General features: G+C 43.2%; 2 protein-coding genes across 2 annotated transcripts in view; both read left to right on the top strand.

The window, feature by feature from the left end:
* LOC126565482 (cytochrome c oxidase subunit 4 isoform 1, mitochondrial-like) overlaps positions 1-11,291 on the top strand; it is a 174,031-nt gene extending 162,740 nt beyond the window's left edge. Inside the window, exon 3 of the mRNA XM_050222662.1 lies at positions 11,280-11,291. The gene's annotated coding sequence lies outside the window, so the exon portion shown is untranslated. The remainder of the gene's footprint in view (positions 1-11,279) is intronic.
* LOC126564129 (protein MCM10 homolog) overlaps positions 1-26,099 on the top strand; it is a 297,632-nt gene extending 271,533 nt beyond the window's left edge. The window contains exon 2 of the mRNA XM_050221066.1: positions 26,090-26,099. The gene's annotated coding sequence lies outside the window, so the exon portion shown is untranslated. The remainder of the gene's footprint in view (positions 1-26,089) is intronic.
* Positions 26,100-27,409: the final 1,310 nt, after the last annotated feature.

The following is a 27,409-nucleotide window of genomic DNA, read 5'->3' on the forward strand; positions in this document are numbered from 1 at the left end:
TACGCTCACCGGTTTTCTTACAGAGGTTGGCAACTCTTTTGTTGGGCGGTTTCATACTCTTTGAAGCGATGCAAACAAAGAAGATACAAAATACAATTAAAGTAAAAAATTATTTGCACAATAGGTTTAATTACTAAAATAATTATAATTTTATTTAAAATAAATAAAATAAAATAAAAAATTGATATTAAAAATGATGTTCGAAAAAGAAAAGGTTTTATTAAACTCAGAAACTACGCAATGAATTTTTCTCGATCTCGGCAAGTTTACCTCCTCAAATATTACGAATGTGGACTTCTGTAAGAAAGGTGTAGGTTTTGGATGGTCTCGTTCTAAATTTCAAACAACCATGCAGCAAAAAAAAGGAAACAAGCGAAAAGAAATAACATGAATGAATTACTGAAGTGCATCACAAATTCGTAAATTTTTTGAAAGTAATATGTTTGGTAAAAAATTACCAGCAATTGTTAAAAGCAAGATGATTGTGGAGAAACGTGGAAAATGCTGGTGTGCTAAAAAATCGAGTTGAACAGTTTTTGTTTTTACAATTCTAGAACCTTGCCACAATCTTATACGAAATGTTACTTTAAAAATGGATATGGATATTAAAAATGTATAGAAAAATCTTTTATATAAATAGAAGATTAATTTTGGTTAACAGTTTGGATGAAAAGCTAACAGATTTGCCGCGTTCAAACCAACAAACGCCTTAAAAACTGGTTTAGATCATACACCAAACGCCAATAAATTTTTTACTGTGTTGAACATTACAAGTGGTTTTCTTTTTACTTCTTAAAATCTAGGTCTTCAACGTCTTTTAAAATAATGTTCATCTATTTCTTAACTTTATCACGACTTAAGTAGTCATTCGTTGAAGGCCTTCGTTGCTTTCTCTGAAATCTTTAAATTTATACTATTTATTTACATGGCTTGGCCGTTTTGCAGTGAAAAAAATTGAAACTATCATGTTCGTATACTCGTTCGTAGAAAACTATAAATGTCTTGTGCGGTACAGAAGAATCCATTCTAATTCTACTTAAAAATGCACCCCAAAATATTAATTTAGACCAAAAAACGCTTGACAAACCCTTCAAACAAAAATCAGCCGCGTCTTCACACGTCTTTCTTCAAGTGTGAGAGCGGCGGCCTGTTTCTTCACCACTTTGAATGTGTGCCTTTGCTTTTTGTTTTTCTGGTGTGCGTTTTTCCCTCACTGTCACTGTATTGCGTCGTCTTTATGCTGGTTCACAACACCACCCGCAAAAGCATGCTGCGAGAGGGTAGTGGGAGTTTGTTATTCTCTTCTGTCGTGTACGGCCCCGTGTTATTTTTTTTATTCTTCTTAGGAGGATTTGTCTCCCTTGTGTGTATGTTGTGCTGTCCAACACCAATTCCAACACGAGCGCGGCGGGGTACGCTCGCTCACTCGTCCGTCCGTGTTCGTCAGTTTGATCGGAGTTTTGTAGCCGGGCGCAAGGCACACAAGCAGCAGCAGCGCGGTGTACGACGACGCGAATGCCGCTACGTATTTGTTTCTTCCGGTCCGCGGTTGTTGTTGTTGATTGACAGAAACATACGGTGTGCGTATTTTTTCATCTTGTTTTTTTTTTTGGTCCCGGTTTCTCTAGTGTCGAAAGTTCAACCAAATTCAACCAGTGTGCCAGATTCGTAAGTGTTTATAAGAAACCTAGGGAAACATACGAGTGGTGGTAGGCAGCTGCTTTAAACGGGGCTTGAGAAAACAGGAAATTAGAGTGGAAAAGTTTTACAAAGTTCCAAGTGTTGTTGCAAACCGTAGTAAAAATCTGTGTTAAATCAAGCTAAACATAAACGATCGTTAAAACGATCTTTCAAGCCGCGCGTGTATGTATTGGTTAAGCTTTAAGGTAATAAAGAGGTTACAGATAAGTGCAGCACAGTGACAAGTGAAGTGCATTCTGGATATTGCATCCACTGTGGAATGCACTCGACACGGAAAGCAATTCCCAAAAGCCACTTGCGTCGACGACTTGGGAAATCTGCTGCGCCTGGAATGTCCTTTTTTGGCGCTGGTTGTGTAGTGCCTAGTGGGAGGCATCTGTTCGCGAAGTGCATACAGAGTGCAATCAACCTCCACCTCAAAGGGTGGGGGCAGGCGTAATGCAATCGTCAAGGAAGCCATTTTTGTGTGATTGTTGTGTGTGTCTCTCTCGCTCTCAAGTGTCTAATTACTGTCCCGGGGAGTAATAGTGTGCCGCGAAAGTGTTACTTCTCGTGCCGATTTGTGGCGATCAGTCCGCGTCTCTGTGTGTCTGTGAAACGAATGTCTCTGTTAGTAGTATTATTGCTGCCACTATTAGCGACAATTGAACATCGCCGTTGCAGCAGTTGCACCCGGCAGCTGTAGCAGCAATTGTTTTTTTCCCTTTCCTGTATTGCCCGTGGCGATCGATCACGAGGCATAAAATGTCATCGTCTTGTTGTGACGCAGCAGCAGCCTCACAAGTGTTGTGATGTGATGAGATGTGTGACAAGATGTGAAGCGAGTGAAGAAACCAACAAAAAAAAAATCAGCTAAATCTTATGGCTGTTTTAGGGCAGCAGCAGTAGCAGCAACAAGCAACCCCAAGACTACGGGCGAGTAAAGCAATATTGGGTGGAAAATATCATATTTAAAAGCATTCAATTCCGGCACCGGCCACCGCCATGGTCACTCCCGTGGAACGGAAGGAAACCTCACAAAGACATGTTCCCCTTTTTTTTTGGCCAATTTTATCTCCCACCCTCACCCCGTTCGCCACATTAGCCCTTTCTGCCCTCCCCTCCCATCGCAAACTTCTTAATCTGAAGTTCATTTTTGTGTCTTTGGCCAATGTCGATTAATTAATCAACAATGGCGAATTACGGCAAAGCGAACCGAAACTTTGCTCTCACACGAAACAGGAAATTAATGCGCCAAACTTTGTGCCCTTTGTGCTTTTCTGGTTCGTTTTTTTTTGTTTGTTGGCAAGCTGTCCCAACAGAACTTAGGAACCTGTTGCGAATCGCACTCGCGAAACGGAAACCGAAATGTATGTAATTTTTTTTTGGTGCCACTATTTTGCACGTATGAGTCACATGATCGTGCTCGATTATCTTTTATACCGTATCGTAATATTGTTTCTTTTTTTTTTTGCTTTCGGTTTGTTTGAAACGTTAAAACCGCGGCCTTGCAATGATAAAGCGCCCCAGTGCGCGTCATCTCCCGAAAGGGGGGGGTGTTTTTTTTGTTTCTTTCGTTCTGCATCTCGCTGTGCGTCCGCCAACGATGAAGTGGGTTGTTTCTGAGAAATTTAGCAACTTGTGGCTGTTTGAAGAAGGGGCGAATAACACCATCTTTGCGTTGTTATACGGTGGCTTTTCCTGTGCCTAATGGCAAGATGGAAGATTTCTGGGAAAATATTTCTTTATTAAGCTAGAAGTGTGGTGTGATTCAATCCAACGAGATCCAATTTAAAGATGGAATTTAGAATTTCTCCTTTTACTTTGTTTTGTATTTTGATTACTCTATGGCCAGAGACTACTAAAGTATGCATCAAAGAAAAAGACTAGTTTTTGCGGATTCTTGGTCCGGTCGACCTTGTGTCCTATTATTTTATGTACAACCAACATATTGCAATGTCTGAAGACATAACTAGAAATATAAGATAAGTTTTCATTATGAGTTTTATCTCGATGCGAAGAAGCTATATATACGCTTAATTTAGGGGCGATCCGGGGGTAGAAGCGTCCAGATTTAGTCCAAATCGCATCCGGACTGTTCCCTCGTAGTTTAGATGGTCGGCGTGATCTAGAAGGGTTGTTACACCAAGAAGAGTTAGCCAATCGATGACCACCGGTGCGACCTATACCATGTAGTTAAGCCAGGAATAAGAATAGATGCTTTCTGCACACTTTAACTTGGCCAGAATCAATTCAAATTTAACCACTTATTATACCTATTTTAGGGGCTTTTTTAGGCATCAAAGCAATAGTTCTAAATGTGTCGAAGAGCATAGAAAAGCTAGACGTTTTCACAAATAACACACTTGGTCAAGACGCTTGATTTGTGATCTACAGACAATCATTCAGATGTTGACAGGGCTCGTGAAAAATGTCTTTAATGTCTCTGAGAGTATCGACAATTCAAAAGTATCCTAACTGACATCAGCTGCTACCAAGAGTCTGTTCAAGAGACTTTCCCTTTGGTCCGCTGTTAGGGTGATTTTTGGCTCGTTCTAGTTTCTTACTTGATTTGCCACTGGATCACTCGCTCTCCAACTGATTCCAGGACAGATAGGGCGTTGGGATCCTTACAACAGTTTCAAACACCCTTGAAGAACATTATACAATTATTCTGTATCCTAAACAAAGTAGGAACTGATCGCCAAGACCCAGAGAGGGCTGAAAAGGCAAAGCTTTATCTGTAACAGCCTTACAGCACTTTTTCTATAGAAATATTGTTGAATATAGAATTCTGGCAGAATTAAATCCACAATTCCACAGCACTCAGATATTAGTCTTTTTATAATGCCTGCATTACCATTCTAAATTTTGCATTATAGCAAAGATGAATAATTGATTTTTGCACTTCTTCACACGATGCTAGTAGAACCGTTTTGTTTTCAAATTTAAATTATTTACCAACAACCAAAGGTTGGTTCTCTTCCATTTTTCGCTCGCCACCTAATGTTTAGAACGTTCCTACCAACGGTTTGTTACATTTCGGTCAGGTTGTTGTTACTCGATTTTCAGAAACCTTTTCCTCACTACATTGCACACGATATGGTGAAAGTCGCTCGATCGCCCACCGGCAGCACATGGCAGCAATGTAGCACCAGAACTAAAATATGTGTCTTTTTCGATGGGTGTGAAGGAGGTTCGTGAATGTCCGGCCCGAATAGAGAAACAACGGCCCAGAATTTATCCGTACCGTACCCCGAACATGTTCTGTTTTTCCTTCTACTCCTTATGGCTACCCCAGGTTCGGGTTAGTTCTAGCTCTCATCGGTGAGTGGATTTTCCAACAAGAGTACAAAATAAAGCAACTTACTTCCCTCGTTGTTCAAGTGTTGGTACTAATGGTAGCACTAAACAAGGGGTACCGTTTGGCCATAACGACAAGAATCGTCAAAATGAGCAACGTACGAAGCGAAAAGGAACATACACAGCCCATTACCTTTAATACACGAATGGTACGGCGTGAGTCATTGCATGTGTGCAACTGCACCGTCGCACAAAGCAACAAAGCTGCTGTTCGATCGTGAGTTGTTGTTTTTTTGTCGGTTTGCATTTAATGGTTGATAAGCAGAAACTGAGTAAGTTGCATAAAAGCGAATGTAGAATTCAAAGTTCCGAATTAATCAAGCCCCCGGCATAGATATTTTCAGTCCCATGCTATGTGCTGAATTTGGAGTTTGTTTGCACAAGTGCAGTGCAGATGGGTGTGTGGGCACTGGAGTTTGAGTCATTCTTAGACTTCAATTTTCAGCTCTCTATTCCATTTTGAACATCATCATCGGTTAGTGATCGATCGGTTTGGAGTTGAAACAATTTTTCTTGTGCAATTTGAATGCTTCTATTCCATTAGGACATGAAATTTGAATCAAGTGAAACACATAAAACAGGCTGAAGGTCCTAACACGTAGCACGCGACAGGGAGTTATGTGAGATCATAAAGCTTTTTCCAGCGTTCAGCTTTGCCCAAATCGATCGTACAGCAGATTTATTCTACAATCGAATTTTCTGTGAGCCTTTCTGGGAGTGTAGGAAAATGGAGAAGCTTATCCAACTCAATCACATTCGGTTGAGGCCCTATGGAAAACCACGTTTTTTTAAATGGCTCCGGTTCCCAACTCCCAAATCATGGGAAAAATTGGCTACGAGTGACAGTTCTGATAAGGAACATTCGTCGTTACCCGTACGTCACCGAACGCAGGCACCAACACGACGAAGCATGATTCATCTGTGGCGCTTTGTGTTTGTTTATGTTGGCCTAGCTTAGATTAGAAACCGTGGCAAACTCCTAAATCGTGCGTAACATAAGGTGTAAAAATTCGCTTGCACTGTACGAAAGTGGCAAACCCCCCAATCGCGGGTATGAAATGCGTACCCTTAGTGCGAAAATGAACCCATCTGCTCGTGGCAACATTTTCACGGGGAAAGGAGGACGAGTTTCTTTGTTTGTAATACAGCAACAAACCATTAGGAAACGCACGCGTTTTTCGTAAAACCCAGGCTCGGTGTGTTTGTGAATGAGCAATAAGTAACAACTTTTCGGAGGCATTTATTTCATGGTAAAGCGAATTGGGGTTTTGTGCGTACGCGCGCGTTCTTCACAGGTTTGATGATTACAGCACGAGTATCGCAATTTTTCACACATTTTCCTTTTTTTTTCATTTGTTTGGATGCTTTCTCGCTAACTGATAGTTTCTTGTTTGGGGTAGGAATAAGAAAAAAAAACCCGGCAACCGACCATTTCCAGACTGCGTTGACGCGGAAGAAGATTTACGATCAGTTGAAGGCTCTCGTTCTCGTTTGTGCGACGACGCATGTATGTGGCGCACTCGTTACGGTTCAGCCTCGGTAGTGATAAGAAAGTGAGAGAGACTAGAGAAGCAAGGGAGGCAAAAACTAGGTTGTTAGCAGAACTTCCTGTTATGCTTGGCTTATGCACACTGTCGACAGACCATTTCCGAACCATCCGATCTTATCTGGTCGGCGGTTCGCGGGGCTGCGCTGCGTTTGCTTTACGAGTTCTTCCTGTCGTTGTGGGTGATTCGGTGCAAAAGCCCACGCCTTTTGCCCTTTTTGCGTGGAAAAAACTGGCTACCAGCGTGTGTGTAAAGCACGTTCTACGACAGTGATGTCAAACTCACTTTCAAAGATCTGTAGATATCAAAGGGGAGAGGAATGAAGCATTGTAAAAATAGTTGGTTAGGTTTCGCTTGATTGCGTGCATCCAATTTTACATGTCTCGAGCGAAACTCAGTGATGACACATGGATGACACTGTCGCTTTCTATGGCCTGTGTTTGGCTGTGTTACTGATGGGAACAAGCCGGATAAAAGCATCTGCCGTTGGTGCGCCGATTAGGCTAAGGGATGACCAAGTCCGAACTTTTGCGCAGTCGTCAGATCCTTTTGGATCAGACGGATGTAGGCCTTTTTTCTGGGCCGACCTGGGTTGGTTCCTACCAGTGGATTCGCGTATCTGCTAACAACGCTATTATACGGCGGGCGTCACCAGTTTCGCTAAAGTTGGAGAGTTAACCTTTCCTGGACACTAGCCAGGAGAAGTATTTAACCGCGAACCAGAGTTCAACTAGTGATTATTCCCCGTAATTCTTCCGACGGAGCGGGAAACCACTACTGGTGTGCGGGACCGACATTCGTTGAGAAAGCAAAGGCGAAACTTCTCCTGAATATCACGGCTGTGGCCAAGCGTCCTCTGGTTGTCCTGACACTCCTGATGTGTGGGACCTACATTCGTAGAGAAGACAAACGCCAAACTTCTCCCAAAACTTAAAGAGATCTTCCCAAAGATTTAGACTAGTGTTGTATTTGGAGGACCTAATGCGGTTCCCAGATTATCCATGTAAGGACCTCGTCACAGAAGAAAATATTTATCCGAAATCGGAGTATATTTTTACAATGATCGTAAAGCTTGATCTCCTTCCTCAGTTAGATCCTTGCACTGGATGAAATATTCAATCAGTATCGCAGCCAAATGTAAAAAGCAATCAATTCCTGATGGGACACTTTATTAGTCGATTTGTCCAACGGTTCTCTGCTGGCCATGAGTTTGACATCTCTGTTCTCTGGGAAGAAAATTTCCATGATGTGCATTTGCACAAAAAAAAAAAAAAACCAAAATATTTTTATCAAAATGGAAAGCTTCGAAAAACACATATGCCATATGGATTATTTTCACGATTGCACATGTTATTGCAAGCATCACTGTCTTTTCTACATCCCTTTTCTGCCTGGTGTTCTACTACCATCCTAAAATTATGTGTGATTTTTAATACTTGCTAGGAGTTGTTCATTATCATAATGAGCAATGCGGCTCTTGACGTTTGGAAGGTGACACATTTTTAATGATTTTGCTGTCTACCAAAAGAAGAACTCCCTCCCAGTAGCAGGAGCAGCAGTGTTATGGTCCGTTGGCTTGCTTGGATAGCTGCAAGTCACCAGTCGTAACCATTGTGGGGGAGGGGGGGGGGGGGGTTATTTGTAAAAAGTGCTTCGTTTGCGTCTGTTTTTTGTGTTGCCATCAATATATTGTTGTTTTGTGTACTAACTTCTTCATACGTTTGCCATTTTTCACTGGTCGCTTATCTGGTGTGTGTGTGTGTGGTTGTTGCTATTATCGGATGGAATGCAAAAAAATAAAACAAAATGGTGTACCGGCTTATGGTGGTAGACGGGAAGATAATGGTTGTCGCCCGTTCGTGTCGAGATTAGATAAGTTCACCGACTGCAAGCGTTTCTTAAAGAAACCCACATGCATGTGGTTTGTGTATTGTTACAAATGAATTGCTTCATCCATTCAATAATGACCTTCGGATTGCGGGATTGGGAACTCTTGATTTGCCTGCACGGTAGCCTAGAAAAAGGAGCATGTCAGCAAGCAAAGGGAAGCAATAGGAGTGTTTGGCAAGATTGACATGACTTGATAAAAACGGGTTGAAGTATTATAAATTGCACCGAGCGCAAATAATGATCGCGTCCATATGCAGCCGATCGTCCCATGCAGATACCTTCGTAAGTTATGCGAGATTACATCATTTTTGTAAAGGTGTTTTTTTTTGTCTTCTTCAACATATGATTTGAATAGTGAAGTATGAGAAGTTATTCCATCATCAATGATGTTGCCAGCGCGCAGGAATTTCACATCGTATTAGGTGTTTAATATATTTCGCAAGCATCGCTGACGCATGGTAAACAAAAGTGGTGAAAGTATCTTGATGTAGTAAATATAAATGAAGAGCTTTCTCGATTTGATTGACACGCAGACGAAGCTTGCCCGTCTGCTGACACTTTCAAGATTGAAGTGTTGAATTGTGCCTCTTCTTACTGGAGGAAAATTAATATGACACACGAGACCTGCTGTATCGCATTTGCATTCCGCACTTTTTGCATCCAGATCGGAACGAAAGCTTTGGTCGAAAGGAAATTCATTAAAGTACTTGTGGCGGTGAAAAGGCCAGGAAGAAGACGGAGCATGGTGTCTTGATATCGCTTACCGTAAGCAATACGAACCTTGCATACGGATGCGTTTCGATGCACCGAACGCAACGTTTCACCAAAGAAGCACAGAAAGAGTCAGTGAAGATAACGAAACTGAAACTGTCGGGGCTATCAAACGTAGGGTGGTGTGTTTTGGGTTCTATGTTGCTACCTGTATCTTCGTGTCATTGAACCCGGACTACTGAACCGTGTGGAACCGTAAAAAGGGAATGATTAATGCCGTAAAATAATACACAGGACACGGAACGCCTGTATGTTGATTGTTCGGAAAACAGCTTAATCAGCAAGCTGCCGTCGTCGTTCGCAATGTGGTGTGAGGCTTTTACACACGTAGCGGTTGTTAGACAGGCGGTTATGGTGTACGTAAATTTGAGACAATCGATTTAGCCATATTTGATCCAATTTTTAATTTTATAGATTCATTAATTTTGGATGAATGAAGAACAAAAAGAGTCAGTTTGGATGGAGATGCAAATAAAACTACTGCAGGTTATTTGGGTTGAACTTGAAAAAATTGAGGCCGTCTTTGAAAATTTGTTCGCATGCTTTCAAGTCATTCAAGTCATTGTCGATTCTGCACCGTTTTAGTCGCAAAATTATTGAAAAAGATCCTCCGTCTATCAACGAAGCACTCTGATGCGTATTAAGGCCGTTTAGACTGTCGGAAGAGAGCGCCCCGGTGGTAGAGGACACAGCGCCGCCGTCCTTTACACGACAAGACTGGGGTTCAAATCCCATCAGGACCATTGTGTCGTACTGAGGACGCTTGTTTATTTAACGTGGTATAATAAGTTTTGTAAGCCAATCAATGCCCGTTGCAACTTAGTGAGTAGTGATGGGTTCTCGGAACCGCACCCACGGCTCTGAAGCACTTCCGAGAATCGTAACTCCGGCTTTGGAGCCGTTTGCAATCGTTCGCTGCCGTTCGGCGCTGTCCAGAGCTGTCCGAAGCCGTTTGGAGCCGTTTGGAGCCGTCCGGTACCACTAGTCGACTGTTCCGAAACCGTCGAAGCCGTCCGGACGGCTCCGGACGGCTCCGTACGGCTCCAGACGGCTCCAGACGGCTCCAAACAGCTCCAGACGATTCCGAACATGGAATATTACACCTGCCTACCGGAGCCGCTTCCAAAATTGGCGGAGCCATTCGGAAGCGATCCCGTTTTTTTGTCGAATTTACCCATCACTATTAGTAAATAGCTCGTTAAATCAGATCAGGCCCTCGATCGATTAATGAATTTTCTTTAGAAAGCAGAATATGTAAAGAGCCAAATTGTTTAATGTCAGCAATAAAAACGTATCTCGCGACAGTCAAATTCTTTGCTCGAGGATAGAATTAGTTTTATGAAGCAATCTTAACCAAAAATGTTACCTACACATAGCGTATAAATAATACAAAACAAAATGTAAAACTTCTAAGTTTAATAGTTTAAATAAATTTAACTTTTCATGTCCTGCAGCAGGAGCTGCAAAGGGAAAAAGGAGAATCAAAATCGGTAGGATAATTATGCTGTTGGTTTTAACATTTCCAAAACAGTTGTATCCCATTGGCAGTACATGCATTTACATGAGCAGGAAAAACTTTTCTTCCTCCTTCAGTGAATACATTACAATAATTATAAACTTTTTTTTCCCCCAAAAGGATCCAGAGAAGATTCCGTGTGCCCCGGAAATGGCATTGCAGCAAACGTTCATAAATAGCGCCAAGGAGGAACCCCTTTTTTTGGTTTCTTTTCACTTCTCTGATTCGATTTAACTTAAGATCTAACTGTTTTCTTTTGGTCTGGATGTGGCGTAGAATGCTTAAAATGTTCCAATGCACCCTGTCTTATGCTAACGACGGACTCGTTCAATCGCGCTACGCCATTACGGACACTTCAATTGCTTCAATCCCTACACGCGATCCGGGTTCGGGAACACCATACCCGGCAACCCGGGGCAGGAAAAGGAAGGCTCGACACTGGATTTAAAAATATGCTAAACAGCGGAAGGTTTTCACGGAACGACGGATCTCCCGGAGTTGACGAAAATAAGGCTGTGCAAGGATTCCGGGCACGCGTTCGTGAAGCTATAGTTGCGTAAAACGGTTTTTCTTTCCTGCCGGGGAGGAATGTTACGTTCCAAGAAGGTCACTGCATTATTGTGTGCCTTTTTTTGTGTGTGTTTTTTGGTGTTGTAGCTTAAATTTCTTAAGAATTTCTTACAACACAGAGAAAAAACAGCTTAACTGTCAATGTACATATCTTCATTCGTCTGTCGGTTGGCATATCAATGGATGATCCGTAGGCAAACAAACCCGACATCAACATGGACAAAAGAAAGTGACTGGAACAGGGGTGTCAATATGAAGAGAGAGAGAGGGACAGAGGAGCAGAAGAAAAGAACATATGTGTGTACAAGATGCCCTGCACGTACAGAAGAGATTCTCTCCCTCGGGTGTGCCATTGTCGATACATTAATCGTACGCGGGCGTTACGAGGCTAGGCAAAAGGGATAGCGGCATGTCTCTCCCTGCCCTGACACTGCCAGAACGTTGTGAAGGAATTCGCTTTTCGCATTCCCCGTAAGACACACTCGCTCACCAGAAGGAAAACTACACTTTCAGCCAACGGTCGTGGAAATTAGTTTGTTTAAGGCCGCGCCTTCGGGTGCTTATTTACGGGTGATCCTCACTTTCCTCGGTGTGGAATGTCTGGGTGCAAGATGTCTTTATTAAATCCGCACTGACGGGAGAGTTTGTTTGAAGGGCCAAGAAGAGTGCTAAACGTTTTCCTGCTCTTCGGGGTGGATCAACGGCGCACGCCTGACATTCTTCGACCAAATGGCCGATTCGCTCGATGCGGTTTCGATGAATATTGATGTGACACTCTTCAGTCCATGAAGCTTGTCATGCTGCCGTCTACGGGAACCGTGCTGAGCGCTCGGGATTGAGGAGGAATTAAAGCAGAGCAAATCACACAGGCCAACGAGGTCCTCACTCGCATTCGTCTTACCTTTTACCGTGACACCTTGACTTCATTCGGGGGATGGGGGTTCGGTTCATTGAACCAACCAAGCAGAGTACCATAAGGGCATTTAGAGGTGTTCCGTTTTGTGTGTTAGTGTGGTTTTTTTTATTTCGATAGAGTATCTGCCACCACGAAACGACACCGAAAATGGCTCTACTCTGAGGTCCATGGAGGTTCGGAGGTTAAGGGGAAGATGCTGCCACCGATGGTTGTTTGTTACCGACGGCACCGAAATCATGTTTCTTTCGGTTGGTTTCGTTTTGTGTGTGTTCATATACATTCTGCATGCATTCTCGCTACCTTTCTGGCCTGTCTTGATTCGATTTGTGCGTTGCTGTTCTTGCATAAATTTTCATAAACAGAATGTGGCGTTCGTCTTTTTTGGGCCAGTATGCTTTTTTCCTTTCCTCCCTGTCTCTTAGCCAGGTTTACAGCAAAAAGAAAGCAAGCAACCAGCACAAGGGGGCCAATAAAATGTGTCTGCTCATCGATTTTTGTTTTCGCAAATAGCAGCACACTGCTGGAACTCCTCTGCGTTAGAGAACGTCAGAAGAAACACAACATCGTTATCGAAGGACGTGTTTTTGCTTGGTGTCTCTTTCCGGTCTGGTTGGTCGGCTGGTGTTTTAGCTTCCGATATCTTCTCCCGTTCCTCGCCGGACCGTTTGACGCCCATCCTTGAGTGAGTAGTACCCATCTGGCAACCAGAAGATACTTTTGTGCTGCTGTGCCATACCGTGGTCGAAGCACTTATTTTATTCCACTTTTTTTCCTTTATCTGACTTGGCCCAGTTCAGCACTGTTCGTCTCCTGTTCATGGTCAGCAGTTTGTAAGAAGTCCCGTGTCATTTATCAGTTGTTTTTTTGTTTTGCATTGCGGGACAAAACATAACAAACAAACAAAAGAGGAATGTTGCAGCTGCAACCAAAACGTGATCATGCTGGGCTGGGCGGCGGGAAAATGTGACGCAAAGCGCGTGCTAAATTTGCACGATGAACACACAAGCAAACACCTAACGGGAGAGTGACAGGCGGCAATAATAATTGATTGCTTCTGCCAAACGAACTGGGCGCGCGGGGTCCAGTGTGTGTGTGTGCATACGTCAATTGATGATGGCTAATGCACATATTTACGTAGCCACACATGGGTTGGGGTGACACGTATCGACCATTACAGCTGATTTAAACAATTTTTTTTAGCAGAGTTTTGTTGAATTTGTAATGCTTGGCTGCTCTATTTTATTGAGAATAGAAACTTATAGATAACGGTTGTATACTTGACATTTCCGTATTGTCTTGTTCAATTTACACCTTTGCGTTATTTTTTGTTGGAAATTTTCGTTCATATTTCACACATTTCGTGTATTATTTTATGATTTTTACTTCCTCTAAATCATCAAGTTCGGTCAACTCCGGCCGTGCCAACTGCAGCTCACGAAGGAACCGCGAAAGGTATGACTCCAGAGACCTCACTAAATAATCCATTGGTAGTAGCGACGGGCGGTGTGTACAAAGGGCAGGGACGTAATCAGCGCTAGCTAATGACTAGCACTTACTAGAAATTCCAGGTTCATGGGAACCGTTGCAGTTTCCAATCCCAACTAAATGAGCATTTGGGTGATTTCCCTTTTCTCTCGGAATGGGGCCGCCAATTGGCGAGAACACGCTGCTGCCCACATTGTAGCACGCGTGCAGTCCAGAATATCTAAGGGCATCATGGACCCGGGGAAGACATTTCCTTCTACGAGCCTTGAAAGGGCACCACATACCGTGTGTGCTCGGTTGTTCCGTTGCGTAGTATTCTGTCAGCGAAAGCCAAAGTCTTGTTCGTAGTGAGTGTCTTATCACAGGGTGTGTGCGGGCGTTTCCATACGTGAAGTCCTGATGGTGATCTTGATCGTTTTCCATTTCGAAGGTTCCTGATTGTGTGCGATCTTCTCCCATTCGCTGGTTTGTCCGTCCATAGCATCGATCCATCATCATTCATACAAGCGAGGTACAACACGAGGTGCGAGGTGTATAAGACAATCAAACAGAGGGAGTAAAAGCGGCCGTTTTAGTTTGTTGAACAGCCAGAAGTCGGCTGGTGTCAAATCTGGCGAATATGACGGTTGCGGAACAATATGGATGCAAGTTGTTGCGAAAAACTCCCTCAAAATGATGGCCGTATGTTGTTTTTCCACAAATACGGCCGCTTTCGCCGGATGGAGGTCCGCATCCGCCGCATTACGCTTAGAAAGTCTCTTTGTTCACCGGTTGGCCCTTCGGAAGAAATTCCTTGTGAACCACCTCACAGTAATCAAAGAATACCGCCAGTATCACTTTGATTTTCCACTTTGGCACGACTTCTTGGGCCTCGGTTCATTCGGGGAACGGTACTCGCTAGACTGGTCCGTTGTTTCCGGGTCGTATGCGTAAATCCACGTTTCCCCGGCATTTATAATCGATTTCAGCTTTCCAGCTCAGTCTGCCAGCATCGTTTTGCAGTCTTCGACACGATTCCGCCTTTCTGGCCTTTTGGCATCAGGTGAGACTTCACCCGCTTCAACCCCTGAAACATCTTTCAGGACGATGTTGACCGAGGCTTTGGAAATCCCAACCATTTCCGAAAGGTATCGTAACGTACAAACCAAGGATTTGGTGGTCAACAATCGTCGGACCACCAAATCCTTGACCACCAGCTCCGAAAACAAATTGTCACCCCTAGCCGGGTTGATGTTGTGACTTGAAATGTGGCAGAACTGTCAAAAACAAGGAGCTTTTTTTGGCGCTCGAAATTTGACATCCAATGTCACTTTACTTTTCGTACACTGTAGAATGTCGTGGTCGCAGGCCGCAGCTACATCCTTTTAGTCGACCTGTCCTAAACGCTGAAGATGCGCGCCCAAAGCGTAATCATTAGACCAAAGCCTATGAATGAACGCACGATCACCTGAGATGCCGTAGAACCAACGCTTCACGGACACCTGGGGAGTGATGGAATATAGAAACCTCCCGAGCTCGACGGTGTCCCACCGAACTCTGCCACCGAGCCAAGCAGAGTGACTCTGGGGCACGCATATGCTCCTGAAGAAGGAGAAGGATTATTTTACGTTATTACTTTTAAAACTTGTATAAAGCTTTCATTTTAATGACTAACGTATTCCGTTTACAAATTTTCCCTACGGCTGATTCTAGAACTTAATTCTATCATTCATTATATCAGAAATCAGATCATAAATATAGGACAATGTGTCTCGGGAAGTACCTAACCTGTGATTTACTTTATCGGACAAGATTTATCGATATGATAAGCAGTATACCTGAGGGCGGGCCCGGTGGTGTAGGCGACGACGGCGCCTGTCTTTAAACGTCCCCCCATAGTGAAGATCCCACTATGGGGGATAGCCAAAAAGAGAGAGAGAGAGAGAGAAGCAGTATCCCTATAAAGATTCCTTTATTTATTGCTTATACCGAAAACAAAATGCTACAACACTTTCGATGTCCCCAGGAGCGGTCTAATTATGATGCTTACACATTTCATTACTCTACCGTTTACATATCTTAACTCTGCCCACCCAGAACCATTCATCAACTAGTGAACTGAAAACAGAATGCTATTTGGTAATAATTTCCAAACCATTCCAACCCGAATCGTCCTCGTTTGGAGCCCTGTAGGTTGTGCTGTGAACTTTTTCTTCGAGCTTCCATCTTGCTAATTAATCAAACCGAAAGGTATTGCCCACTACCGTTCGGTGGAATAGAGTTGTACCCCTGAATTTAGTGCCACTCCGAAGATGGGATTTCTGGCGTTGTGGAGCACCAAATGGGTCACATTTGAATCGTAGATTATTCGATTTCCGGCTTTCCCTTGTATATAAAAATCAGCGATAACGTCAAATCGATAACGAACGGTGTACAACGGCCGCGTGTTGGAACCGGGTTAATCCGTTAATGCACGAATGGAAATGTTTCATGTTGAGGTTATTATTAAGGTATTTCCTTTTAGGGTTCAAATCGATTCAGATATTCAGAGTAAAGGAGTCTTTGATAGAAATGAAAAGGTTAAACACCACCGTAAAAAATGTAATTGTCTAGCGATGAAGCGAATTATTTATAGATCTGTTTTGCTTTAGGACTCCACAATGGAGAGCATTGTCCGAACTCTACATCGTTCTTGAAGCTGATCGCTAACAAACAAACCGCTAAGGGTTATGGTTTTTTTTAAGGATTACCTCTTACCCAGAAACACTCAAATATCCGATTTATTACAAACAATGTTATTTATGCATACCACAAACACACCAAAATGTGTAGGGCTCACTTTTCAATCGAACTCGGCTCACCCCTTGCGTATGATCGTAAACATTTGGCTTCCATCCCATGCTGCATCCCATAAACATTACCACTTTTTTTTTTTTTTTGATGGGATCACTTCCGGTATCGGATTACTTCGAAACGAACGACCAGAACGATCCATCTGTTCTTCCTGATGGATGTATCCGTGAAGCCTTTGTCCCGTAACGATCGTTGCAAATTTGTGTGTTGTGTGCCTGGTGACCCAGTTTTTCTTGGTTGAGTGTGTCACAACACTTCACTCCCATGGGAACTTGCGCTGCGCCGGCCTTCATAGCAAGAATAAGACGTAAAACTTTTAACTTCCCCCTTCCTGTGGGATGCGATTTTATCGCTTTCGATTTCGATTTGTGCCCTCGGCACTGCTAGTACGTGTATCCTTACTGGTATCCTGACAAGTTGCTTTCTTACTTAATCGGCGGGTTTTTTCGTTCTGTTTTTTCTTTGTCCTTCGCTCGGCGTTGGAAAAACTCCTCCAGCTAGTTCGGAAGCTAGCGGTGCGTTGATCTTGTCGTAGTTATCGTTTTTGTTGGTGGCAGAGCTTTTTTTATGTGGCAGTACGATAGGAAGCGTATGGAGCACGTGCCATAATATGTCTTGCCCCCAGGGAGGCAAGTTACAGCCAAACCACCGCGCCCGTTAGGCAGTGGTGCTTCCCAGATAAAGGATCGTTTATTTGGCTATACGAGGATATCCCTTTTTCGCGTCCAAAAGTCCAAAAGTTTGGCAGATGGCAAGATAAAAGAAGAGCGAAAAAGAGTTGCTCTGGACCTCAATAAACCTGATTATATCCCTATCTGTTTTTTCTTGGGTTCTGTTTTTCGGAAGAACTTTAGTAGAGGAAAGGGCAGGAGCAAATCGTATTATGTCTTTTTACTGCGTATGGACGCCGTAGGGACATCCATATTTTCCGAGGAATTCTTCTGACCATCCCAAGGACTCACGGTTTCGTTCAGTCGATTAACCAAAGTTGGGGAACCCGTTCTGTCCCGCCTGCTTCTACCGTGGCGCAAGCATTATATCACTCAATTGCTAACCAGTGGAAAAATGTTATTGAAGTGCTAAACCATCACCATCATCAACAGCATCTACGACGTCGTTAGTTTACCATGGACACACGGAGAAGCCAGGGGCTCATCGTTCAACCTTGGCCCTCGTCCTTAGCCGCTTTCTAGCAATGTGACGCCGAAATAAATAGGGGGCAGAAGTAAAGGAAAAAAAAAACAACTGAAAACCCACACGCATAAATTCGTACCACGCTTAACTGGCCATATGGTGGAGGCGGAAGAGTCAGTTTCGATTCGTTTAGCATTTTTTGGCTGGTCGGTCGCGTGTGCCGTTTTGCAGTTGTGTGTATGCCAGGGGGATGATGATATCATCATCTAACGCCCGCACACTGTCCGTTGATCCAACCACCGGCCCAACCCGTCTTCATCGTTTCGGAAGTTGGAGAAAATATGATGAGATAATAAGCGATTCCAGCCGAGAGAATAGCGGAATATATTCATTCTTATATCCGCTCGGCTCGTTGGTCACTTGTTAACGAAGCATCATCTTGATCGTGCCTGGCGGTCATCATTCTTCATAGTGAAGTGACGTCACGGTTGGATGGGTTTTCGCTTGTTCTGGAATTGTAGGTGTTTCTACAGGTCCTCTTGGCTCCATAGCGCGCGGAAGAACGCTGATTGAGAGTGGCCACCGTTTCCCATGCAATCAGGAAATACCTAAGAATAGACATCACGAAACCAGACGACGACAAGCAACGCTTGCTCTTTGGTGCGTGAATTTTTGGCTGATCATTTGTGAAAGGGAACCCGGGTGCGATGGTGGTAATATGATTTACGAGACGCGATCGCGTTGCGATGCTCGGTGCGTCGACAGCCGTGGCCATGCGATATATGTATGTAGGTTGAAAATATGGATTTCCATCGCTCACACTCGAATGGTTCGACATTCGATGCTTTGCGTATGCATTGCGGGCGGATGTGTTCAATGCACTATGAAGCGAAACGATCATCTGATCTATGAGCGTTTGGATCGTGTATCGTCTGCAAATCTGACGTGAATGGTCGGAATGACATAAGCGCACTTTCGGAGATTTACGTGCGATCGATATGTTCGCTGGGTAAAATAAATATTCAATAATTTACTGTCGTGCAAAACAGTTGATAATTATATATTCTAATCCCTCTTTGAAAGCACAAATCAAAAGCCATCGATCAGCATGCTATAGCAATAAATAAATTCGTCCGTAGTTCCCAAGCCGCTTCAGTCTAATAACAAATGAGCTGTTTGATTATTTATTTACACTAACATTCACTGCTACTTCGCGGTAGTCAGCGTTCTATTCGTCTAGCTGTTGTTGATTGATGGAAGCGTCCCCTCACTTCATTAAAGAAGCCGCAAACGTCTCCTTATCAAATGCACTCCGCTGCTTTCTGAGCAAACCGAAGCGGCATGACGAAGAAGTTGACGCTGTCAGAGCAGAATGCGCGTGGATGCGCACCAATAAATGCATTTATTGCGTTCTTAATTTGACTTTCGCTTTTTCCCGACATTGGGCGGACACAACAGTTGTGCTCTGTCTTCTTCTTCCGGTGGTGAGCTTCCGGTTGGGTTTTGATCGCTTCGCCGTTTCGATTGATTAACGATTTTTCCAAGTACTTTTTCGCCCTTTCTATGCCCTTCCGTGCGAGTTTGACGAGCCATTGCGGTTCCATACGTTTATGAAATATATTGCAATATAACTGAATCACACACACACTCACACACACACACGTATTACACACAGGAAGGATGATGTTGGTTTAGTGAAGCAACACGAATGTCTCCCTTCGCTCGGAACGAACAGATTGGCAGCGTATGTTAGACCGGGTCCGGGAATCGGTTTTTGGTTTGAATAAACAAACAGCGCAAACATCGGACAGAATGCGCTGTGTGTAGTATATGCTGCCTTGCATGAGGGTGCCCTTTTCACCCATCGTGCAGTTATGGTTGTCTTCGGTGCTGCTTCTCACAGGCATTAGTTTGAAAGGAAGCGTTGTGTTTCCTTTCAATCTTCAGCATGGTAGGACGCGAGGGAGAGAGAGTTTAACCGGAAATGATAAACAAACCTTGATTTGCGGGAGCATAAACTTGCCTGAAGGTGGAGGTTTTAGGGTGTAAAATGGTGCAATCGATGTAATTTCGTTTCATACTTGTTGCGCGATTACAACAGGGGTTATGGTAATCCATGGTTGATGTTGCGTGAACAAGACAAGAAGCCTTCAGTTTTATGTTTTTACATTGTGCAACAATGATTTACCATTTTCGTGAAATCTTCTGTGAGATTTTTGATGAAAATCTTATTACTGCATTTAGAATCTAATCACATTTAACAGGTGGGCTGATAATTGTTTGGCCTACAATAGTAAAAAAAAATTTTTTTTATTCAACATACCTCCCTTGAAGGGTGATACACCGATAATAGCGGTCTTTCAATTTTTCTATGCCATTTTTTAAAAAGGATTTTTCTTTTCCGTCAAAAAAGGCCTCCGTTTCGGCGAACACCTCTTCATCTGACGATAATTTCTTCCCAGCGAGCATCCTTTTGAGATCTGAGAAAAGAAAAAAAGTCGCTGGGGGTCAGATCTGTGGAATACGGTGGGTGGGGAAGCAATTCGTAGCCTAATTCATGAATTTTTGCCTTTGTTTTCATTGATTTGTGTTTGTTTTCTTCAAATGTGGCCGTTTTTTAACGATTTCGTGCTTTAAACGCTCCAATAACTTGATATAGTAGTCGCTGTTAATGGTTTTTCCTTTCTCAAGACAGTCGATGAAGATTATTCTTTGCGCATCCCAAAAAACTGACGCCATAACCTTGTCAGCTGATTGTTGCGTTTTTCCTCGCTTTGGAGTGAAGTGATGAAGCCAAGTCTCATCCATGGTAACATACCGACGCAAAAACTCGCTAGAATTTCGCACAAACAGCTCTAAACACTGCTCCAAATAATCAGCTCGTTGTTGTTTTTGGTCAAATGTACCCATTTTGCACAGAGCTTTCTCATACTCAAATATTCGTGAACGATATGTCCAACACGTTCCTTGGATATCTTTATTGTGTCAGCTTAATCGATCAACTTTATGGTTCGGTTGCTTTTGATAATTTTGTGGATTTTTTAAATGTTTTCCTCTGTAACCACTTCTTTCGGGCGTCCATTGTGTTTACCGTCTTCAGTGCTCATTTCACCACGTTTAAATTTAGCATACCAATATTTTATAGTTGATTTTGGTGGAGCAGAGTCCAAACACTCCTTATCAAGCCAATTTTTGGCTTCAACTGTATTTTTCCCCTTCAAAAAACAATATTTTATCAACACGCGAAATTCCTTTTCTTGTCCATGTTTGCTCAAAACACAAAAGTTGCGTCACATAAAATGCTCTAGCTCACTAGGTTATTGTCCGAGTGCTGTCAAATTTTGACAGAACTCGTTTCAAGGTTAATACTAACAAAAAAACAATATGGATTTGAATTTACAAGCGCCCTCTATGTGTCAGGCCAGACAATTATCAGCCGACCTGTTAATCAATATGTGTTCTTAAAACCATCTACAACTAGTCTAGAGCTATTTTTCTTTCCCTCAGGCACTATAAAAAATGGTCAATTATGTTTTCTCTGTTAGCCATTTTCCGACACCAAAATAAATTGCAACTTAATGATTGGCGTCAGCCAAATTTAGATTTCCTATTAGTATCCCCCGAAAATTCCCATCATTTGTGTCGAACCCCCAGACAAAAGAATGTCTTGGGGAAATCCTTTACGAAAATCTTCGTTGCTTTTAACCAGTTCTTTGCTTTTATCCTTTTTACTAGTTCAGTTTTGCTTACAAACCCCAGCCAAGTGAAAACATTCAACAGCTGTGTTTTATAAAAGGGTCACATTGTTAACATTTTTTTCTGCTTCGCCAAGAATTGTAATTAAAATTGTTATTTTCACTCATCATGCAATGATCGTACCTGCACGAAATCAACAATTTTATTTTGGCAGAGTTGTGGCATGATTGTACAAAAACAAAATCGCTTTCACTCACCGAACCGATAAGAGTTTTGCGATCTGGCTTGGCAACAGCAACGCAAACGCCCCATCGTTTTGCCGAGCGCCAGGTTTTCTTTATTTAAAATGTCACCATTTGGTGTGACAAAAAAAGTAAAGAAGTGTGTAAGATGATCTTCCTACGATCACACAGTGTTTGCGTGAATTCGGACGTGGTGTTGTGGAAGGGTTCGAATGAGAAAGGCAAAAGATCATTTAGTAGGTTGAGAAAATTCGCAACTAGAGCGAGTGCCGAGCGACAGTACGAGTGCAGTGTTATGGGGGGACATGCTTCCGTTTTTAGTCGTCGTTTGTCGATCCCCATGGTCGAAGAAAATAAAGCAATTTATGTCGTCATAAATAGAACGCAGGCAGGCTCAAATTATTAGTAGCGTCATGTATAGAACGACAGAACTGGTCGTGGTGTAAATCCCGGGATTCTTGTCGTCGTGTCTGTTGCTAGTGGACCGATGATAAACCACACGGAAACCGATTCCATCTATACATTGTGATATACGGCTAGCATAATTCTTGATCTAGACAAGTACAAGCAGAGGATGAAACCTTTACAGATTGGAAGGAAAGACTCACAAACACATCTTCTTGTCATTCTTGTCTCCTCGTTACTACAAGTCGGGAAAGAAATATGGAGACAGCAAAAAAAAATCACACTAAAACGACGCACTAATGACAACTCGTTCCCAGCCAGCGCCTGAGACGAACCGATTGATGGGTGTATTTTTGTGATCCTATTTTTAGGACCTTGAGCAGTGAAGAAAATGCGCGCCCCGGTCTCGCCCAGCCCTTTGCCTGCTGCCTTGAAGGGCATATCGCAAAGCGATCTTGGCATCCGATCCGTTGAAGACGCTCTTACCAAGGCTCGTCGATCGCTAGGGCAAGGCCATCGTGTTTGGGGACAAGGTGCAGCGTGTTGTTCCATTTAGCATCCATGCTTTGTTAAGAATGTGCAAGAGTAAATTTTACTCGCGATACATGCCTGTACGTGTGCGGATAGTGATTAAAGGGATGCAAACGACGATAAAAACGTACTCGAGATAGAGGGTTAAGGGGCCCCTAGAGAGTATGACGATGCAAAATGAAATTGCTCCTCAGTTTCTCCAACCAAAAAGCCTCTACCCGAGTTGAATGAAATGAGTCATCGCAATTTCAGTGTAAGCAATCGGGTGCTGCCTATTCCGCTAACTTCAGTGTCATTTCGAGCGAGAGAGAAAAAACGACACGTAATGATGGGCTTGTAAAGACTTGTCGGGGACGCGAAGTGAGCTACTGAAGTAAGGGCGATCAGCGGTTCTGCGTCATCATTGTACAAACAACGCCATGTTGCAACATTGACGTCGCGTTTGGAAGTTCTCTTGCTGGCGCTAATATTCACAGCTAAGCCACTTGCCACTGCGGTCCAAATAACGTTAAGTTAATGTTTGATAGCATAAGCAAAGACCCAAGAAGATGCAGAAGAGGAGCTAATTTCTCATGCGTATCTTGTTTCACTCCAAAAAAAAAAAACCGGTCGCATTTTCGAAGATCGTGTTCATCTGGAAGCATCTTGGCGAGTGATCTTGATCGTGTTTAATTGATTTCACATGATGTTGTTTGTGTTTGTCATTGTCACTGGCTGGGCAGACAGGGAGAAGGGCCTAGCGCTCAAAGTGTTAACCATGGGTGCTTCACTTTCGGAGACTAGGTTTGGGGATTAAACAAACTGGTTCTTTCGTTGTTAGTGTATTATCACTTAATTCAATTAAGTTTGAGTGGCTTTTTCGATTTCGATTAAGTGGGAGCGACTGACATGTGTTCATGTTTGTGGGAGAGCTGTACAAAGTTGATGCTTTAATAAAAGAGAATTAAGAAAATGCAGCTTTTTGCTGGGTGTAAGTGTGTACAACGATAAAAATTTAATATCAAAATCTCTGCAAATTCCAATAAAATCCTTCTACATTCGACCTAGATGTGGCATGTCTTCTTAAGGGTGTAAATCACTCGAATCTCTGTCTCAAAATCTTAACACAAATAATCCACCGAAAAACCGCTCCCAAAAATGACACCTTTCACACAGGTTGCGCTGTAAATCTGGCTCCTCAGTCACCCTCCACCGTCTGTTTACTTATTCTTAGCTCAAACAAATCCTCAAGCGGCTGATCCCGCCCTGCTATTGGATGCACTCACAAGAATGACAACGACCGATCATATATTTGCACAAACCGCAGCCATCACCCATGGTACGCCCGTACTCCTCACCCAAACGATCGCCGTGGGGGTGATGAACCTCGGTCGACTTGTCGCTACAAGCGCTTTACCTTTCCCTTCAACCTGCACCACCGGTTCGCGTATGCAAATATGCACCGATCGGCTATTTATTAGCGAACGGCTGGTTGATGGTATGCATGTATGCACCTCGGCTATCTGTGCACGCGTTTGCCCATTCGCACCACGTAGCGCGCACCGTCGGTCAAATGAGGCGACCCTGAGGGTGCTGGTGTATGTCCTGCGCTAATCAGAAGCGTAACATACAGCAGGACACCAACCATCATCATCAGCGTATGCGGCAGGCAAATGCATACCGCGGACCCGGCGCGACATTCGATGCATTTTGTTCACGCTCTGCCCCATTATGTGTAGCGTCGGAGCCGAGTTCCGAGCTCGGCTGGCGGTTGGGCGTGCTGGTGGTGGCCAGGCAAGCAAAAAAATGTTCGCGTTAATTTATGATGCCACCCCAACCTCCGACCGGGGAAGAACGGGAGGTCATTTCCTTCACTTTCGAGTTCAACGTTTTGTGCGAATGTTGGGCGAATTGCGAGAAGCGAATTGAAGGTGATTTTGTTGTTGCTGTTACCGGTTTAATGTAGCGATAATAAGACCGAAGGTTCTATTTGTTCGAATTGGTCGAACGCGACGGGGTCGTGAACTGACTTTTTATTGGGTTTTGTTTAGCAGACGCATTTAGTAGACGCTACATTGCATCGAAGTTTTTATATCACAATTTGCGGGAACTTCAGGGAAGTTCGTTTGTAGTGTACATTCGCCAGGAATGTGTGGTGATCAAATCAACTGACGCAGTTGTGATATCATGTGCTGAAGTTTCCAAAAAATATGCATCTTCTTATGAAATCTTCTAAAAACTCCTGTAAAAAATTTCTTAATTTAAGATCTTTTCTACCTCTTTTACTTGGTTGGTTTGTCTGCTTATTACATGCATGCCCTACCGTTCACATTGAAATCACGCTTTTGCTAATTGTTGTTGCGTTTTTTTTATTGCTTGCAAGGATTTATTTTAATCGATTTTTTAAATTACATAAGAGTCTTTCTATTGATATCAGCTACCCCATTACAAGCCACCCTTCATACATATATTGCCATTTCGAAATCTGATAATGATGGCTTGGAAAAAGTGGTATGCTATCAACACACACACCGTTCGTATAACTCGTCAATCATGCCCATGCGTGTCACAGTGGCAACAGCAAATCTGTTCCACTCACTGTTTTCCACCCCATCATAATAAGTAGCGTTGCGGGTTGACCTTGTGCTCAATTGATACGCACTCTCAGACACAATCTCGCATGCAAACGCAGAGCGGGATACCCGGCCAGACCGACGACCCCACGTTTTACCCACATGCGTCCTCTATTGTCTATTTTGCAGCTTAGTTACGCATAGAAAGAAAGAAAAAAAATCGTATGTTTATACTATTCCGAGGCATATTTTTGGGGTAGGCATCGGCAATAGGGCTTGTTTTCATATTGGACCTCCAACTGCATTTGCGTGTTTGGTACAAATTTCCTTCTTTCTCCCCATGCGCTGCCGCTGTTGATTATTGGAGCTTGGTTGTTGTTCCAGTATTGACCCAGTCGCTCGGGGTAACGGCGTCTCCCCAACATAATACGGCTCACCCGTAGCAAGAGCACCCAAACACATACACAGTGAAGGGGGCTCAAACATTGCGTGTTTGCAATTTTACAGTCCATACCGTCGGGTTTTAGCATAATAGTCCTCGTTCTTACGGGGGCTAATACGGAACCATGAACAAATTGTTCTGTAATCGAGTTCCTGTTTCTCGGCATTCGCGCGTTCAATCCTAGAACACGGCCCGTTAAAAGCGCTCCGGATCATAAAAAAAACGCTAGTCGAGGACGATTTTCTTTGCACGGTTGATTGATTTCTTGCGTGTGCTGATCGCGGGTGGGAAATCGGAACAAATGAAGTTTCTTTGTACGTTTTTTTAAAAGGCCATCCGGAGAGGGATGTGGGGGGAACGGAAGAGTTTATAGTAGCAGAACCATGAACTTGAACTGTTTGTTACGTTTTTTGTATGAGACATGCTATTTTATCTTTATTTATTTGAATAAAGCTGTTAGTAGTAGCGCTCCGTAGATAACACGGGTTAGTCTGCAAGATTTATGAAGTCAAGATAGCTGGGAAACGCTAGACTCAGACCTCTCGAGGTTGTAGACCTCGAAAACCAACGAGGAAAAAGAAGGTTGCTATGAAAGTTTGTAAAATTGGACATTTAACATGAGTAAATAGTAAAAGTTCCTCCATCCCAAAGCACCATTTTCAAATAGAAATTATTTAAAATAAAACAATAAAAGTAGACTCATCCCTCACCCCATAATACCTGTTTCATTTGAATACCTTCTGCCAAACATTGTTTCCAACAGTGGCTCTAGATTGGTGCCGATCGATTTTCGACAATTTATGATGTCCAATCAATACTGCCAATGAGGTTTTCCTGCCCTTTTGCTTTGCACGGCCCCTGAGCAAACTTCGGGGGATTCGCGAACGGCAGGGCGACGTCAAAATGGCAAAGACACAACGTTTACACGGACCAAAAATAATAGCACCGAATCACATTCGGCGGAGGTGTTGTGCAGTTGGCACACTCGATACTAACACAACGAACCTGATATTCGATCAAATATGTAGCATTTTTAATAGCGAAAAGAAATAAAACTATGGTGTGCAGTAGCTGTTTTGGGGTGATTTTTGCCTCACGGGGGTTTTCGAAAATAGAATCCACACTATTTTGGCCACTTCGATTTTCGGTTGTTTTCGGGAAATGTGGAGAGGACATTCGATGCTACTGCTTCAATTTATTCCCAAACATAACGCAGGATTAGCTGGTCGACGTTCTGGCAGATTTATGGTTCCAGTCAACATGCGTAGCCTTTGACAGAAATTTCGATTCGACACACACACACACACGGAAGGACATCCACTTGAACATATTGTAGCACCGAATTTTTTCTCGTTGTTGCCCACCAACCATTACGCCACGTGTCGCACGTTGTCATATTTTGTCATTTCGGCACCTCCGGCACCGCTCGTTTGGGGTTTTCCATTTCTGTGCTGACATTGAACTAGAGGAAAAGCAATCCCCCATTCACACACCGTTTTGGCCATTAGCCAGCGAGGGGCATTTGTGGATATATGAAGGGGGCGTGATGAAGAAGGTCTTACATTTTCGAATTCATCTGTTGGGTGTGCATGTGTTTGTGTTGCGTTTTCCAAAATGGAAACTCGTTTTCCGTTTTCGCTTTCGAATATCGCTCGCGATTCAGTTCAGTTTTTTCTTCGTTTTGTGTTGTTTTGTTATGGTTTTTTTTGTTTTTGTTTCAAATTTGATCACTTTCTGTTTTATTCGTCGGCCGTTTACTTCCTCTCGAGTTCTTCTTAACACGGGAGCTCTCTGGCACAGGTTATTTATGTTTGTTGTAAGGCTTTTTTTTTTGTTC

Source organism: Anopheles maculipalpis, chromosome 3RL (assembly GCF_943734695.1).
Source record: "Anopheles maculipalpis chromosome 3RL, idAnoMacuDA_375_x, whole genome shotgun sequence".
Classification (NCBI taxonomy): Eukaryota; Metazoa; Arthropoda; class Insecta; order Diptera; family Culicidae; genus Anopheles; species Anopheles maculipalpis.